A 15,784-nucleotide genomic window follows, 5' to 3' on the forward strand; every position below is an offset into this window, starting at 1 on the left:
GCGCGCACCTCCGCCTCCCGCGCGGGGATGCAGGGAGAGCGAGCCGGCCAGCCGCCGCGCTTGGCCACTCCCCCGCCCTCCGCCCTCCGCCTCGCCTATAGAGCATGCGCATCGGGGAGGTCCGACGCTACGCTGCGTCGGGCGTCTTGCGCTCTTGCCTACAGCGAAAACCTGCCTGCGGAAGCGGAACTTGATCCGGCCCGGAAGGTTTATTGAGTGGATTCTGACCGCGTGCGGGGCACCGCGGTGGCTATAGAGACGGGGAAGAGCCGGGGTCGTCTCTCTAGGGGTGACCCTCCCAACTATCACTTTCAATAAGCTTCGAACTTTCATATTTTATTTGTCCACCTTCATTTTTAGAAAGGTTATCTTTTGAAGATTTACAACAATTTTCTTCCACTTTTTTTTACCGCATTTGGTAGATGAAGCAATTTGAGATTGAGTGACGCCAAACTCACGAGTCTAGAATATGGTGAAGCCAAAAATCTAACTACGAGCTCAGAGTCCTTTCCGTCTCTCCAGAATGCCTCTCAGTCTTAGGTGACCTTTGTTTTAAGGCCACCAGTAACTACATTCACGCTTTTACATGCGAATGTCTCATCAAGGACACAAATGATGTCTTTTTTATCTTGGTGAGCTCGCTCCCTGGCACAGTGCCTGTACCTATCAGGCGCCCAGTAAATATTTGCTGAATGATTCAGCTGTATCTGTGGTCAGAAACAATTATTTGTAGTGTCCATAACAGCCTCCTGAAAGATCCAGAATGTGGCATCTTCCGTCGCATTTCCATGACTTTATACTTAGCAAAGTACAGAATGTGTAGTAACGCCTACTAATCTCCCAAATCCACCTGCTTCCAGAAGCTGCTTCCGATCTACTAACTTACTATTTTCTAAAATAGGACTGAGAGTTGAGCTGTTTATTGGGAGAAAAGACAGTTGAGAACAATACTTAACTTGGAGTCCATGGATAGGTTTCAGAAGTTTATGGACCCCCTAAAATTACGGGCAATATTTTGTGTTTTAGTTGTGCATTTTCTGAGAAGAGGATTCATAACTTTTCCTTAAGTTTTAAAAGGGGTCTGTTACACACACGCACACAAAGACTTAATAGGGAGTTTGCGAGGCATCTAGATACTTCCTTATTTTTCTCCTTCAGTCATTAATCAGACAGCCCCATATCAGCAATTCATAATAGATATATTTTCACAAATTCCTTTAGTAACTCATAGCACTATCCATAACATGCAAGGTATGTACCATCTCACTCTAAAGCCTAGGTCAATAGTCAGTTCAAGAAGCACCTCTCCATTCCCAGCTGTTGACTGGGACTTGCCATCTAGCCCTGTTGCCTGGGCACTTTACCTCAGCTTGTTTTCAGATCCTGCTAGGACAGATATTCCCACCGTCCTTACTTTGCTTTTCTGGAGCTCCATTCCCAGATTTTAATTTCAAGGGTAGGGACTGTGGTATTGCAGTTACTACTTTTTAATCTTCCACAGATCTGAATGGTTATTATTATCATCATTATTATTATTAAATTATATATAATTCCCCAGAGAGTATTTTTGTCCCAATGTGTATTGATTCAGTTTGTTACACCTATTTGCATCTCTCATATCATTCCCACTCTAGTTCTGGATTTCCCTAAATGTCCTGTCTCTACTCCCACCCTACTCAAACCCACTTTTTAAAGGATGCCAGATTGTTCTTCGTAAAACGCAACCCTCCCCCATTACGACACCCTCCATAATTCCTAATAAAGTCAAATTTCTTAGCCCTACTTCTGCTATTGTCTTTTCATTTGACTAATAATATTGATTCATACACCATATAAAAATTAGTGGCCACCGGGCTTCCCTGGTGGCGCAGTGGTTGATAGTCTGCCTGCCGATGCAGGGGACGCGGGTTCGTGCCCCGGTCCGGGAGGATCCCACATGCCGCGGAGCGGTTGCGCCCGTGAGCCGTGGCCGCCGAGCCTGCGCGTCCGGAGCCTGTGCTCCGCAACGGGAGAGGCCACAACAGTGAGAGGCCCGCGTACCGCAAAAAAAAAAAAAAAAAAAAAAAAAAAAAAAATTAGTGGCCACCAGTTGCAGTCCCACCCTGTCTCCCTTCAGCCCCTAGATTTACCTATAAATTTGCTAATCCTAACCTCCTTCCCCTTACTATAGGCTAATCCTTCCTTCAGTACACTGCATACCATACTGTATACAGGAGCCCAGGCTTCTCACCATCTGTGGAATGTTAGTTCATAAAATACGCCTTTAAAAAAAAATTTTCTAGCTCTGACTCCCCTCCACCATCTTCTACAAACCTACTCAAGATCCTTCCAGATTAAATAAAGAAATCTCTCTACCCTACCACCTTACCCTACCAAATTATTTTTCTTTCTCTTCTTCACCCATAAATAGATTGAAAGCGTGGCCTACACTCAGTCTCCACCTCCACAGCTTCCACCCACTCTTCTGCCCTTCTAAGTGTAACAATACTCTCCTCTACATTAAAAAATAGAGGTCTGACTCTTGTGTGGTAAAGTGAACGACCTGCTTTTACAAACTTCAGCTTAGGGTACTACAGAAAATAAAGTCAAGAATTTTCAGGCTACAGATATCCAGCCCCAAGCCTGTCATGCTCTATCTTGGAATCCACATGAGACTTTTATTTTCAAAATAAAAATAACTATTTTTCATGTTTACAAAATTTCTTATAAAAAGTCCATAGATATTCATTACATCTGTAGAAGCAGAGACTGAGACTTGACCCCTTGTGCAATTAATTTATTGAAGTGCTGTCAGGAGAAACCTATAAGGATTTGAAGGAAACATGATAGGAAAAGAAGCTAAGGATAAATTGGAAGATTGGGATTGACTTATACACACTGCTATATATAAAATAGATAACTAATAAGGACCTATTGTGTAGCACAGGAAACTCTATTCAATACTCTGTAATGACCTATATGGAAAAAGAATCTAAAAAAGAGTGGATATATGTATATGTATAACTGACTCACTTTGCTGTACACCTGAAACTAATGCAACATTGTAAATCAACTATACCCCCCCCAAAAAAAAGAAGCTAAGGGAAGATGTGGTTTCAGCCTGGTACCTCAGCCAAGCATTAATGGCCCCACAGAATTATCCCACCTTGAGATATGAGGTGAGGCTTCTGTATCTGCTCATCAAACACTCTTATACTCAGGCCTTCCCTGGTGAGAAACGGGGTCAGTTGTAACCTCCCAGGCATTTCCAAGAAAGATAACTCTTGTTGACCAAGGGCAGTTCTCTAGAGAAAAATGCAGCTATGAGACCTCAGCGGCCAATACTCACAGCAGCTGGAAGATATGTACACTGGAAAGGAGTGTGGGCAATGCAGCAATGGGGTATTACAAAATAAAAAGAAGAAAATTTAAATTCCACCACAAAGAAATCACCCAGATTATTTTCATATTTTGTTTATGACAAAATAGCATGTATAATGACAATTTTATATTTTTTTAATCATATACATATATATCTTTTAATGAAAATGGAATTATATTATGTATGCTGCTTACTCATATTTTTATACTTAAAATATATCACAGACTGTATTTCCATTTTAATAAATATGGACCTAGAAGGACCAGAGATACAGTAACAGAAGGACCAGAGATACAGTAATACAATACCTGTTATTTCCATGTGGAGGAAATGCCCTAGAGTAACCATCTGGCCTCTTGCTCTATCTCTTTTTTTTTTTTTTTAAAGATTTTTTTTTTTTTTTTGATGTGGACCATTTTTAAAGTCTTTATTGGATTTGTTACAATATTGGTTCTGCTTTATGCTTTTTGGTTTTTTGGTCCCAAGGCATGAGGGATCCTAGCTCCCCGACCAGGGATTGAACCCATACCCCCCTGCACTGGAAGGTGAAATCTTAACCACTAGACCACCAGGGAAGTCCCTTGCTCTATCTCTTACTCATTCCCTAGTCTGAAGAGGCATGAGGTGCCTGTATACTTGGGGAGTGACAGCCATTGATCCACATTTCTTGACTGATGCAGCTAATCTATTGAAAGGCTATAAAGAATTCACTCCCATTGCTTTCCTGCCTGCCCCGGACTATTATGAGACACTGTATCTGATTAAGTATGTCTTCTCTGCACAGCTAAACTTTCACTAAGATGAGGTATCCTAAGGTCTAGACTTGGGGAAATTGGGGACAGGACGTGCTAGCAAGCCCATTTGGCCCTCACATCTGAGCTGTTTTATCTACAACAGTTTTATCATTATGGTGATATTTTTATCTCCATCTTATTACCTCCTCTATGTATCTTTCAATTTTTTTGCCAAACTTGGGCAGATTAACAACCTCAAACTCCAACATACAGCATAATTTTAAAGAGCTACATATAATTCCATTGTTTGGATTATGTGTAATAATTTTAACCAATCTCCTCCAGTTAACATTTCCTTTAATTAACATTTCAGTGCTATTATAAATAATACTGGGCTTCCCTGGTGGCGCAGTGGTTGAGAGTCTGCCTGCCGATGCAGGGGACGCGGGTTCGAGCCCTGGTCTGGGGGGATCCCACATGCCGCGGAGCGACTGGGCCCGTGAGCCACAACTACTGAGCCTGCGCATCTGGAGCCTGTGCTCCGAAACAAGAGAGGCCGCGACAGTGAGAGGCCTGCGCACCGCGATGAAGAGTGGCCCCCGCTCGCCGCAGCTAGAGAAAGCCCTCGCACAGAAACGAAGACCCCACGCAGCCAAAAATAAATAAATTTAAAAATAAATAAATAAAATTAAAAAGAAAAAAATTAAAAATAGATAAATAATACTGAGATAAATACCCTTGCTACTCGTTCATGGAAAGAGATCTAAGAAATATTAAAGTGAAAAAGGCAAGGTATAGAATCCTATGCATGGTATGGTCCCATTTGATGAAAAGAAGGGAGGAGATAAAATAGATATTATTTTTAGTTAGCAAAGGATGACTGCAGACCACCACAAAATCAATCAATTGCCATGTGTGGTGAAGAATTACACACTTTTTGAAAAAAACACTCCTGGCATGACATTGAGCCCCAGTAGAGATAGAGTTCCTGACCATGCAGCCAGAAAACTGTCTACTATGAGCTTGATTCTGTCAGTCACCTCTACCAAATCATAATGTCAGATGGGTCCAATAGAAACTCACTGTAAGATGGAAGTGTTCCATCTGGGACTGGGCACAAGCAGGTTGGAGAGCATAAGTAAGCTACACAAATCAGGGGGTCCAGGTCACCGAGTCACACAGTACTGCTGCACTGACACCTCTCCTTCAGCTCACACTGTGGCTGCATGGGAGGTTTCCTTGTGGCCAGCTGACAAAGGAGGAGAAAAACCAAGCTCGGTTCATGGATGGGTCAGCTTGGTATGTAGGAGCAAGATGAAAATGGACCTCAGCTGCAGGACAGTCTACTCAAGTACTCTTGAAAGATAGTAGTGAGGGAAAATCTTCCCAATGGGCAAAGCTTCAGGAAGTGTACTGGATTATGTACTTTGTGTGGAAAGAGAAAGGACCCAAGGTCAAAATATAAACAGATTCATAGTCAATGGAGAATAGCTTGCCCCATGGGAAGCAATCTAAAATGTATTGAGGGGCTTCTCTGGTGGCACAGTGGTTAAGAACCCACTTGCCAATGCAGGGGACACAGGTTTGAGCCCTGGTCCAGGAAGATCCCACATGCCACAGAGCAACTAAGCCCCTGCCCCACACTACTGGGCCTGCGCTCTAGAGCCCGCGAGCCACAACTACTGAAGCCCGCGCGCCTAGAGCCCGTGCTCCACAAGAGAAGCCACCACAATGAGAAGCCCGTGCACCGCAATGAAGAGTAGCCCCCGCTCGCCGCAACTAGAGAAACCCTGCTCGCAGCAACGAAGACACAATGCAGCCAAAGATAAAAAAATAAAATAATTTTTTTAATTATAAAAAAATAAAATATATTGAATTGTTTTTATCCCATGGGAAGAAGCACACTATAGTGCCTTTTGCTAAAAAGAACGAATATGAGTAGACAATTCACAAAAGAAGAAATTCAATTAGATAATAAACATATAAAAACAATATCTAGCTCATGACTATCAGTGAAATCCAAATTAAAACATGATTTTAATTTAAAACTTAAAAGAGTTCATTTAAGAATCCTGATTAAACACACTTGTATAAAAATTAACAAGTGTTACCAGGTGCTAGGAGTAGGGGAGAATGTGGACTTACTGTTTAATGGGTACAGAGTTTCAGTATGGGATGATGAAAAATTTCTGGAGATGGATAGTGGTGATAGTTGCACAACAATATGAATGTACTTAATGCCACTGAATTGTACCCTTAAAAGTGACTAAAATGTAGGGAGGGTGGGAGGGAGGGAGATGCAAGAGGGAGGAGATATGGGGACATATGTATATGTATAACTGATTCACTTTGTTATAAAGCAGAAACTAACACACCATTGTAAAGCAATTATACTCCAATAAAGATGTTTAAAAAAATGACTAAAATGGAAAATTTTGGGTCATTTTACTATAATTAAAAACTTATTTTAAAAAATGGGAACTCCTTGGTGGTCCAGTGGTTAGGACTCCATGCTTTCACTGCCGAGGGCCCAGGTTCAATCCCTGGTCAGGGAACTAAGATCCCGCAAGCTGCACAGTGTGGCCCCACCCCCCCAAAAAATTAACAGGTGTTCTATATACCAGTAGTAACTGATAGAAAGTTTGAAAACCTCCATTCCCAATAGCTACAAAAGAGTGTATGTGTATATGCATACAGTTGACCCTTGAACAATGCGAGGGTTAGGGTCACCAACCTCCCCAAGAAGTGCTACCTCTGCCTCAAAAACAAAGGAATGGATAAGTACGACTCACCCAAGGGCAGGAAGCTGAAACGGTTTGGGTTTGGATAGAATCAGGACTCAAACACTAGTTCTTTTGATTCCACTTATTATTATCTCTAATCGAACACAAACTTTTCCCCACACTTAGTTAAAGATCTATAAAATAAAAATACAGGTATTATATTTATTGAAAAAAATCCACGTGTAAGTGGATCCGCGTGTACATATTTTATACACTTATACCAAAAATTAGGACTGATGTGAAGAAAAAATGTCTTGACTGTTCATAACCTATATAAAGTAAACAACTCATTTCGGAGAGAAGTAAAATAAGACTCTTAGTAAATAAATATATAAACCATGATCTTAGATATGAAGACTATTCTAAATGCTCTTTAATTCCAAATAATATCTTAGGGAGATTTATTTGGCTATATTTTGACCAAATAATGTTAAAGTTCATCTCAAACAATAAGTTAAAATTAACCAATACGATTTTTAAATAAATTTATTTATTTATTTTTTTGGCTGTGTTGGATCTTCATTTCTGTGCGAGGGCTTTCTCTAGTTACGGCAAGTGGGGGCCACTCTTCATCGCGGTGCGCGGGCCTCTCACTGTCGCGGCCTCTCTTGTTGTGCAGCACAGGCTCCAGAAGCGCAAGCTCAGTAGCTGTGGCTCACGGGCGCAGTTGCTCCGCGGCATGTGGGATCTTCCCAGACCAGAGCTCGAACCCGTGTCCCCTGCATTGGCAGGTGGATTCTTAACCACTTCACCACCAGGGAAGCCCTACAATTAACTTTTAAAAATACCCCAGTTTGGTAGAATTATCCAATCTGTCTAATGGTAATCCAAAGACAATTTTCTTTTTTTTTTTAATTTTTTAAATTTTTTTTATTTTTTGCGGTACACGAGCCTCTCACTGTTGTGGCCTCTCCCGTCGCGGAGCACAGGCTCCAGCCGCGCAGGCCCAGCGGCCATGGCTCACGGGCCCAGCCGCTCCGCGGCATGTGGGATCTTCCCGGACCGGGGCATGAACCCGTGTCCCCTGCATCGGCAGGCGGATTCTCAACCACTGCGCTACCTGGGAAGCCCGACAATTTTCTTTTCAAGAAACTTTTTCCTATAGCCTCACAGAGAGTAGAACCAACATTAATTCTGGGGAGAAATAGTTGTTTTAAAAAGACAATATTAAATAACTAGTATAGCATGAAGGCACCAGGGCACAGGTCTTCTGAAGCCCTTGTTAGCTTTACCCTAGCCACAGACTTCAGCCTTAATCAATTTGCCATCTCAAACATGCTTGCCTTGGGCTTCCCTGGTGGCGAAGTGGTTAAGAATCCGCCTGCCAATGCAGGGGACACAGGTTAAAGCCCTGGTCCGGGAAGATCCCACATGCCACGGAGCAACTAAGCCCGTGCGCCACAACTACTGAGCCTATGCTCTAGAGCCCGTGTGCCACAACTACTGAAGCCCATGCGCCTAGAGCCCGTACTCCGCAACAAGAGAAGCCACTGCAATGAGAAGCCTGTGCACCGCAATGAAGAGTAGCCCCCGCTCTCGGCAACTAGAGAAAGCCCGCACGCAGCAACGAAGACCCAACGCAGCCAAAAATAAATAAATAAAATAATTTTTTAAAAAAGAAGAAACATGCTTGCCTTGACTTAGGTCATGACCAGGAGGCAGGCTGTAGGTGGATCCTGTTCAAAGTCCTTGCCTCTGACTCTACATTGGTCAACAGCTGTGGCTGCACACAGAAAGAGGTGCCAGACTCAGACTGACTGGGCTGGAATTCCCTCACCTGACTATCAGAAGTTGGGCAAGCCACTTAAACTTTTTAAGCCTCACTTCTCTCTACTAGGGTTATTATGAGGTCTGAATCAGGTAATAGATGTAAAGTGCTTAGAATAGCACCTAGTACATTGTAAGCCATCGATAAATGTTAGTTATTGTATCTTGTGTATTATACCTGACCAGAAAAGAGGACAAAGGTAGACTTTCTCAACTCTTCTTCCTTCCAGCAAAACTTTTATGTACCCAGCTGTTTCCATTTCTCTACTATGCAACAAGATTTAGCATACTTGGTGATTAGGACAGCAAAAGGAAAGGGAAGGAAAGGAATTGACTATTCAGTGTCTGCTGTATACCTGGCAATTTATATGAGGATATGAAGATTAAGGAATGTCTCAAGAAATATTTCTCTTAGGGACAAATACGACCTTGAAATATCAATCCAGTTCAATTAAACAGATTAATTTAGTATCTTTCAACCATGAGCCAAACACTGAGGACCAGACATGAGTGCAAGATGGCAAAACAGGGAGGAAAAGGACTGTGTCTATCATGTTCATTATTATATTTTCAGTGTCTAGGATAGCACCTTGTAATAGGAGATGCTCAATATAATTTTATTAAATAAAAAAGCAGATAAATGAATAAATAAGCAAGACACAGCCCCTACTCCCAAGTAGCTCATATTAAAGTAAAAAAGACCTATAAACAATTAAATACCATACATTGTCATACATGCAATCATAAACATATATGCAAAACCCTAAAGTGACATAGATGAAAAGGTAATAAACTCTATGGGGCTTAGGTCTGGGGATGGTGTCCAGCAAGGACCCAAGGAGGAGCCCTTTAGAATGACAACCTGTGAAGAGAGTGGATGGGGCAGGGAGAGTAAATGAGATTAGAATCAGGGAAACCAGTTAGGAGGGCTTTGTAACTGGTCTTCCAGGGGACATTATGTCCTCAGGTTCTAGATCAGGTTTCTTAACCTGGGGTCCAAGGGAGGGGTCCCTTAGCTTAGACAAAATTACATCTTTATTTTCACTAAATTTAAACTGATTTGTCACCTATGACTTTGTCACGAACAGAAATCTCAGATATTTTCATATTTTATTACAGAAATATTTTTATATTTATCATAACTTCACAATTTCAGTATTACTAGACCTGCCACTATATCTTGTTATGTGAGGCATTAACAGTGAAGCACCTATACCACCATATCACAAATTCATTTTTCTAATAAGCTGATCACTGTATTTCTATGTAAATTTTTTTTCTTTTTTGTACTCGTATGTATTTTATTTACACGTTAAAAGAGATTCTGAGAAGGTGTCCATAGGCTTCAACAAACTGCCAAAGGAATCCACAGTAAACAAACAAGCAAACACAAAAACAGGTGGTGGTTAAGAACCTCTACTCCAGAGTCAGATTAAGTGTATGAAACCCTAATTTCATCACATAAGTGTGTGACTTCAGGCAAATTAAAAAAAAAAAAAAAAAAAAAGCTTTCTTGGCCTCAGTTTTCTCATGTGGAAAATGGGTGTAATATTGATAGTATCCGTTTCATAAGTTTGTTGTAAAGATAAAATACACATAAAGAGCTCAGAATAATGCCAGGTATATAAACATTCAATAACTGATAATATAATAACCTGTCTAGATCTCAGTTTCTGAAGAAAATCCAGTGAATAATCCCTTAAATCTAGCATTCCTAGAGACTCTAGCCTATATATGAAGATTTCCCTAAATGGTGATTAAGGCAACAGCCAAAAGACTCCTCATTTTCTCCTCTTCCCCTTTTGTTTATAAGTCAATTTAAGGACAAATGAAGAGTCAATACAAGGTTTTCATTTCCTGCCAAAAAAAAAAGGCAACTTCCTGAAAATTAAGACTGATGTATAAACACAAATTTAGTTGATAGACCCCCATGGAAAATATCCTATTCCAGTTTCTCTAAAGCATAAATCTGGATGCTATTGACAGGCATAAGTAGCTCACTTCGTGGGCATGAAGGGAAAACCAGACCTTGTACTGAACTGCAGGTGGTCAGAGACTCAGAGATGCAGAAAGCAGGAAGGAAGGCGGAGGAATTGGAGGCCAGCCAGGAGCAAGCTGGGAATAGCCAGGCTGTGCTGCTCCTTAGTTACCATGGGCTTTGTCCAGCCAGATGTCCTCAGCATCTCCTTGGTTTTCTGCCTGAGGAATTTGACTATTCATTCTGATGTTGTCTTAAATGCTGTCCACATTCACAAGTACTCCTCAGAGGTCAAATACATTTTTTTAAAAAATAAATTTATTTATTTTATTTATTTATTTTTGGCTGCATTGGGTCTTCGTTGCTGTGCACGGGCTTTCTCTAGTTGTGGCAAGCGGGGTCTACTCCTCGTTGCAGTGCGCGGGCTTCTCACTGCGGTGGCTTCTCTTGTTGTGGAGCACGGGCTCTAGGCCCGCGGGCTTCAGTAGTTGTGGCACGTGGGCTCAGTAGTTGTGGCTCGCGGGCTCTAGAGCGCAGACTCAGCAGTTGTGGCACACGAGCCTGGTTGCTCCGCAGCATGTGGGATCTTCCCGGACCAGGGCTCGAACCTGTGTCCCCTGCATTGGCAGGCAGATTCTTAACCACTCTGCCACCAGGGAAGTCCTCAAATACATTTTTAAATGTTCATCCTAGCAAGAGAGATTTTTTACATAGATGGGGATACAGCCTGGACCTAAAAAGATTTAGGTTCAAGTCCCAACTTTGTCATTTACTACCTGAGTGAACTTAGGCAATTTGTTTAGATTGTCTAATCTTCAGTTTCCCCATCTACCAAAAATTGGGATAGTTTACTCAATGAAAATTCATTTTGAGCCTGTTATGTGACAGGCTCAGATCTGAATGTTGGGAATACAGAAGTAAACCAGGTAGGTAAGTCCCTACCTGGTAAGGCTATCACGGAGCTTTATTCAAGTGGAGATAGGGGAGAAATAAATAAACAAGACAACATCAGATGTTGATAAATGTCTGGAAGACAATAAAACAAGTTGATATGCAAGACAGCGGGAGCATTTTTAGATTACAAGGAAAGCCTCTCTGAGAATTTGACATTTGAGCTAAAACAAAAGACAAGAACGACAAGAAGGAACTAGCCCTGTGAAGATGAGGGTGTGGAGCATTCCAATGTAAGGGAAGGGGAATTTCAAAGGCCCTAAGGCAGAGGAAAGAGTTTGGTATATCAGTGGAATACAGAGAAGATCTAGAATGGAGTGAGATGGAGAGGAATCTGGGAAGAAGTGGGAGAGGCAGGCAAGACTGAGGAGGTGGAAGAGGATGTGGGAGATTTGAGGAGAGCAGAGAATGTGTGATATAGTTGTTTTGGAGAATGGGTGAGAGAACATGCTGGGGAAGTAGAGTAGGTTTGCTTGGCAGCATTGAAGACTCCTTTTGGGATGTGTGGTCATGAATTTAAACTAGAACTAACTGGCATAGTGGATGTTGTTCTGAGGATTAGATCAGATGAATGGCAGTTTTTGGTAGATGCTCAAAAATGTTGACTAGCTGTCATAAGAGGCAGGAAAAAAAAAGATGAGGAAAATGAAACAAGCTCATTTAATTTTGCAACCATTTGCAATTCATAGGAGCAGTAAATAATACACTATGTATTCTGATCTTTGGTTTAAGACTAAGGTTTTCTTTTTTTTTAAATAAATTTATTTATTTTTATTTACCTTTGGCTGCGTTGGATCTTTGTTGCTGAGCGCAGGCTTTCTCTAGTTGCAACGAGCAGGGGCTACTCTTCGTTGTAAGATTCAGGTTTTCTTCTAAAATGAGTTTTTTTGCATTTGAATATTTTAACCCTGAGTGTTTTTGCATACCTAATACAAAACACTGTAATTTTTGCTCTTGTGGCCTTAGTAAACTGGAAGTAAATCTCTTTGGTCAGTCCCTTGTAGAACCACTTCCTTATACTCCAAATACAGGAACACAGCTTATCTTAATATATACACAAACTTTGCTGCCATCTTTTTGGGTGCTCAGACCAAAAAAAAAAAAAAGATTTCCTTTGGTAACCTTCCAAAGATGTTTTGAAATGTTAATTCACCCATATTTGGTACCTGGGAACAACTCTGCAGCCTAGGATATCACCTCTATTGCAACTGAATATAATCTCCCTTGCAACGCAGAAATGGAGGAAATCACACCTGAAATTTCCTGTAATTTCATCTCACCAATGAGATCCTTTTTGACAAATCCTTTTTTAAAACTCCTTAAGGTTTAGAAGTTGTAATACAGGAAAAGCACTGATACTGATATGGGATATGGCAGAAATGCCAAATGAACTGGATTTGAACAGGACAGGATCTGGAGTCGGTGGGGACCTCAGAGGCAGCAGCAGCTGGGAGACAGGTAGGTGTTGAGTGGTGAGAATGACAGCTGGGTTGGTAGGAGGCTAGTGAGGAGTCCGGCAAGGGATAACAAGTGAGCTTGCCTACTGGAAGGCAGAGAGCAACAGAGAGGAATTGGAGTGCAAATAAAAGGTGGGATTCTAGGCATGCAGTCTGACAGCAGGCTGTGAGAACTCGAGCTCTTAGAGTCAGAGAAGTTGAAAAGAACAAGATACGCCCCCAATCTCAGTCTTTGATAGCCCCAGCCCTATGTTCTACAAATTCTTCCTCTAGCTGGTGGTGTCTCCCAGAAGCATCATCTACTCCAATGTTCTTGCTTCCTCAAAGAAACCTCCTGCTCCCCACCCCCCACCCCCATTCCACATAATGTTTACAAGTTGGAGAAAAAAATTCTGAGGTTGTAACAAACGCGGCTGGTCTCCGTCATATCCACCCAACACTCAGTGTTCCTATATTTGCTGACAGTTTCTTCCTGCAAACATCTGGGACTCTGCCTGAGAGCTTTCCCTGATCACTGGAGCATGCTTGACTCAGGAGCAAGGCAGACCAGAATAGCCAGGGTCTTAATGCCTCAAGAGCAACCGCCAAACAATGATTGACCGGAGTTGGTATAGAAATACGTATTTCAGTTACCTATCGCTGTGTAATAAGCCACTCCAAAACCAGTCGTTTAAGATGACAGTGATTTGTTATTTCTCATGACTCTGTGGGTGGGCTGGGTAGTTCCTCTTCTAGCTCTGCCTGGGCTCGCTCATGTGGCTGCATTCAGCTGCAGAGTTAGCTGGGCTGAAAGGTCCGAGCTGGTATTACTTACATGGCTTGCAGTTGGCATTGGCTGTTGGCTTGGGACACTTTGGTATTCCTCCACATGGCTTTTTTTCCTTTCCTGGGCTAGACCACCTTCCTCGTCCAGTGGCAATCTCTGCATATCAAGAGGGCAAAGGCCAAAGTTGCAAGGCGTCTCAAAGCCTAGGCTCTGAAGCTGGCACAATATCACTTTTGCCATTTTTATTGGTCAAAGCAAGTCACAAGATCATCCCAGATTCAAGGGCTAATAGACCATGGTATTCCTGGGAATAAGATAGATGGGGAGACAATAAGGATATTGCCTAACTTACATTAAAAAAAAAAAAAAAGACCAAGATTGAATGTGGTGGACACACAGACACACGCTAGGGTGAGCCACCTCCCCCCATTAGTCATATCTTGTATAATCTCCTGCCCTTGAAAACCTATGGCCTGCTTCTAGACAATAGAGTATGGCAAAGGTGATAGGATTGTCACTTCTTTAATTAGGTTACATTATAAAAGACTTAGCCAACTGGACTAAGAGATCCTGCTGCTGGCCTTGAAGAAGCAAGCTGCTAAAAGGTGAACTGCCTATAAGAGAGAGGGCCTATGCCAGAAGCAGCCCTCTTTGTCCTACACCTGCAAAGAACTGAGTTCAACCAACAACCATGTCGACTTGGAAGAGTACTATAAGCTCCAGGAAGGAGCTCCATCCAGAAAAGAGTTCCAGAAAGGAACGTAGCCCATCTGACACCTTGATTACAACCTTGTGAGACCTTGAGTGGAGGATCCAGCTAAGCCATGCCTAGACTTCTGACCCAGGGAAACTGTAAGATAATAGCATGGGGTTTGTTTTAAGCTTCTGAGTTTGTGGTAGTTTGTTAGGCAGGAATATAAAACTAATACAAGTGAGTAGAAACCTGAGGTCAGCCACTACGATGGAAAATCACAATCCCTTATACAGTTTCCAGACCTGAGCCTGTTCTCACACCTAGAGCCCATCAATTGAAGGACATGCCAAGTCCCTTTGAGGAAGAACCCGAAAATGCTGCAACAATACACTAGTGATTCCCTTAATCTTTCCACAAAAGAACTTATGGTCATTTACTAGAATAACTGAACAGTGGGGGAAAGGGAATATCCAGATCTTTCAAGCTCTGAGTTCACACTGATACCAGGAGACTCAAAACACCAGCATGGCCCCCTATTTGAGGATCTACTGGATTGGAGCACTTGGTTCTCAGGCAAAGGCTTGGTAACCAAAGACTCAGACTCCTCAAGGACGGACTTCAGATAGTCCTCAAGGATGGAAGGCAAGTAACTGAGACCAGCAAAATGTTGACTGAGGATGAGGGGGGATCCAGAATGAGTGGGAGAAGAGGGAGGTGATAAATAAAATAACAGTAGAGCCACAGGACAAGTGCGGTATAGGAACTGAGGCTGGTTCTATGAACTAGCCTCAATTTTTCTTTTCATGAAAAATTTTTCTTATTGAGCTATAATTGACATATAACACTGTGTAAGTTTGAGGTGTACAATGTGTTGGTATGATATATTTGTATATTGCACTATGATTACTACAGTAGTGTTGGCTAACACCTTCATCAGGTCACATAATTATCACTTCTTTCTGTATTGAGAACAATTAAGATTTAGTCTTAGTAATTTAGAAGTTTATAATACAGTATCATTGACTATAATCACTATGTTGTGCATTAAATTTCCAGAACTTATTTATCCACTAGTTGCAATGGCATACCTCTTTTTTCCCCAGTTTTATTGAGATATAACTGACACACAGCACTGCATAAGTTTAAGGTGTACAACATAATGATCCGACCTACATACATCATGAAACGATTACCACAATAGGTTTAATGAACATCCATCGTCTCTGGAATACCTGTTTTAAACAGATATTGCCAGATTTCATTCTACAAAAAATAAACAGAGTTCTACCATCA

At 41.8% G+C, this 15,784-nt stretch overlaps 1 long non-coding RNA gene across 1 annotated transcript; it reads right to left on the minus strand.

Annotated features, from left to right (window-relative positions):
• Positions 1-10,974: 10,974 nt before the first annotated feature.
• LOC129392628 (uncharacterized) lies at positions 10,975-13,950 on the minus strand. Its single transcript, XR_008618828.1, has 3 exons — positions 13,846-13,950; positions 12,354-12,446; positions 10,975-11,312 (listed from the first exon to the last, which is right to left on the minus strand). It is a non-coding gene; the product is annotated as an uncharacterized lncRNA (long non-coding RNA).
• Between the last annotated feature and the right edge of the window lie 1,834 nt (positions 13,951-15,784).

Source organism: Physeter macrocephalus, chromosome 12, assembly GCF_002837175.3.
Source record: "Physeter macrocephalus isolate SW-GA chromosome 12, ASM283717v5, whole genome shotgun sequence".
NCBI lineage: Eukaryota > Metazoa > Chordata > Mammalia > Artiodactyla > Physeteridae > Physeter > Physeter macrocephalus.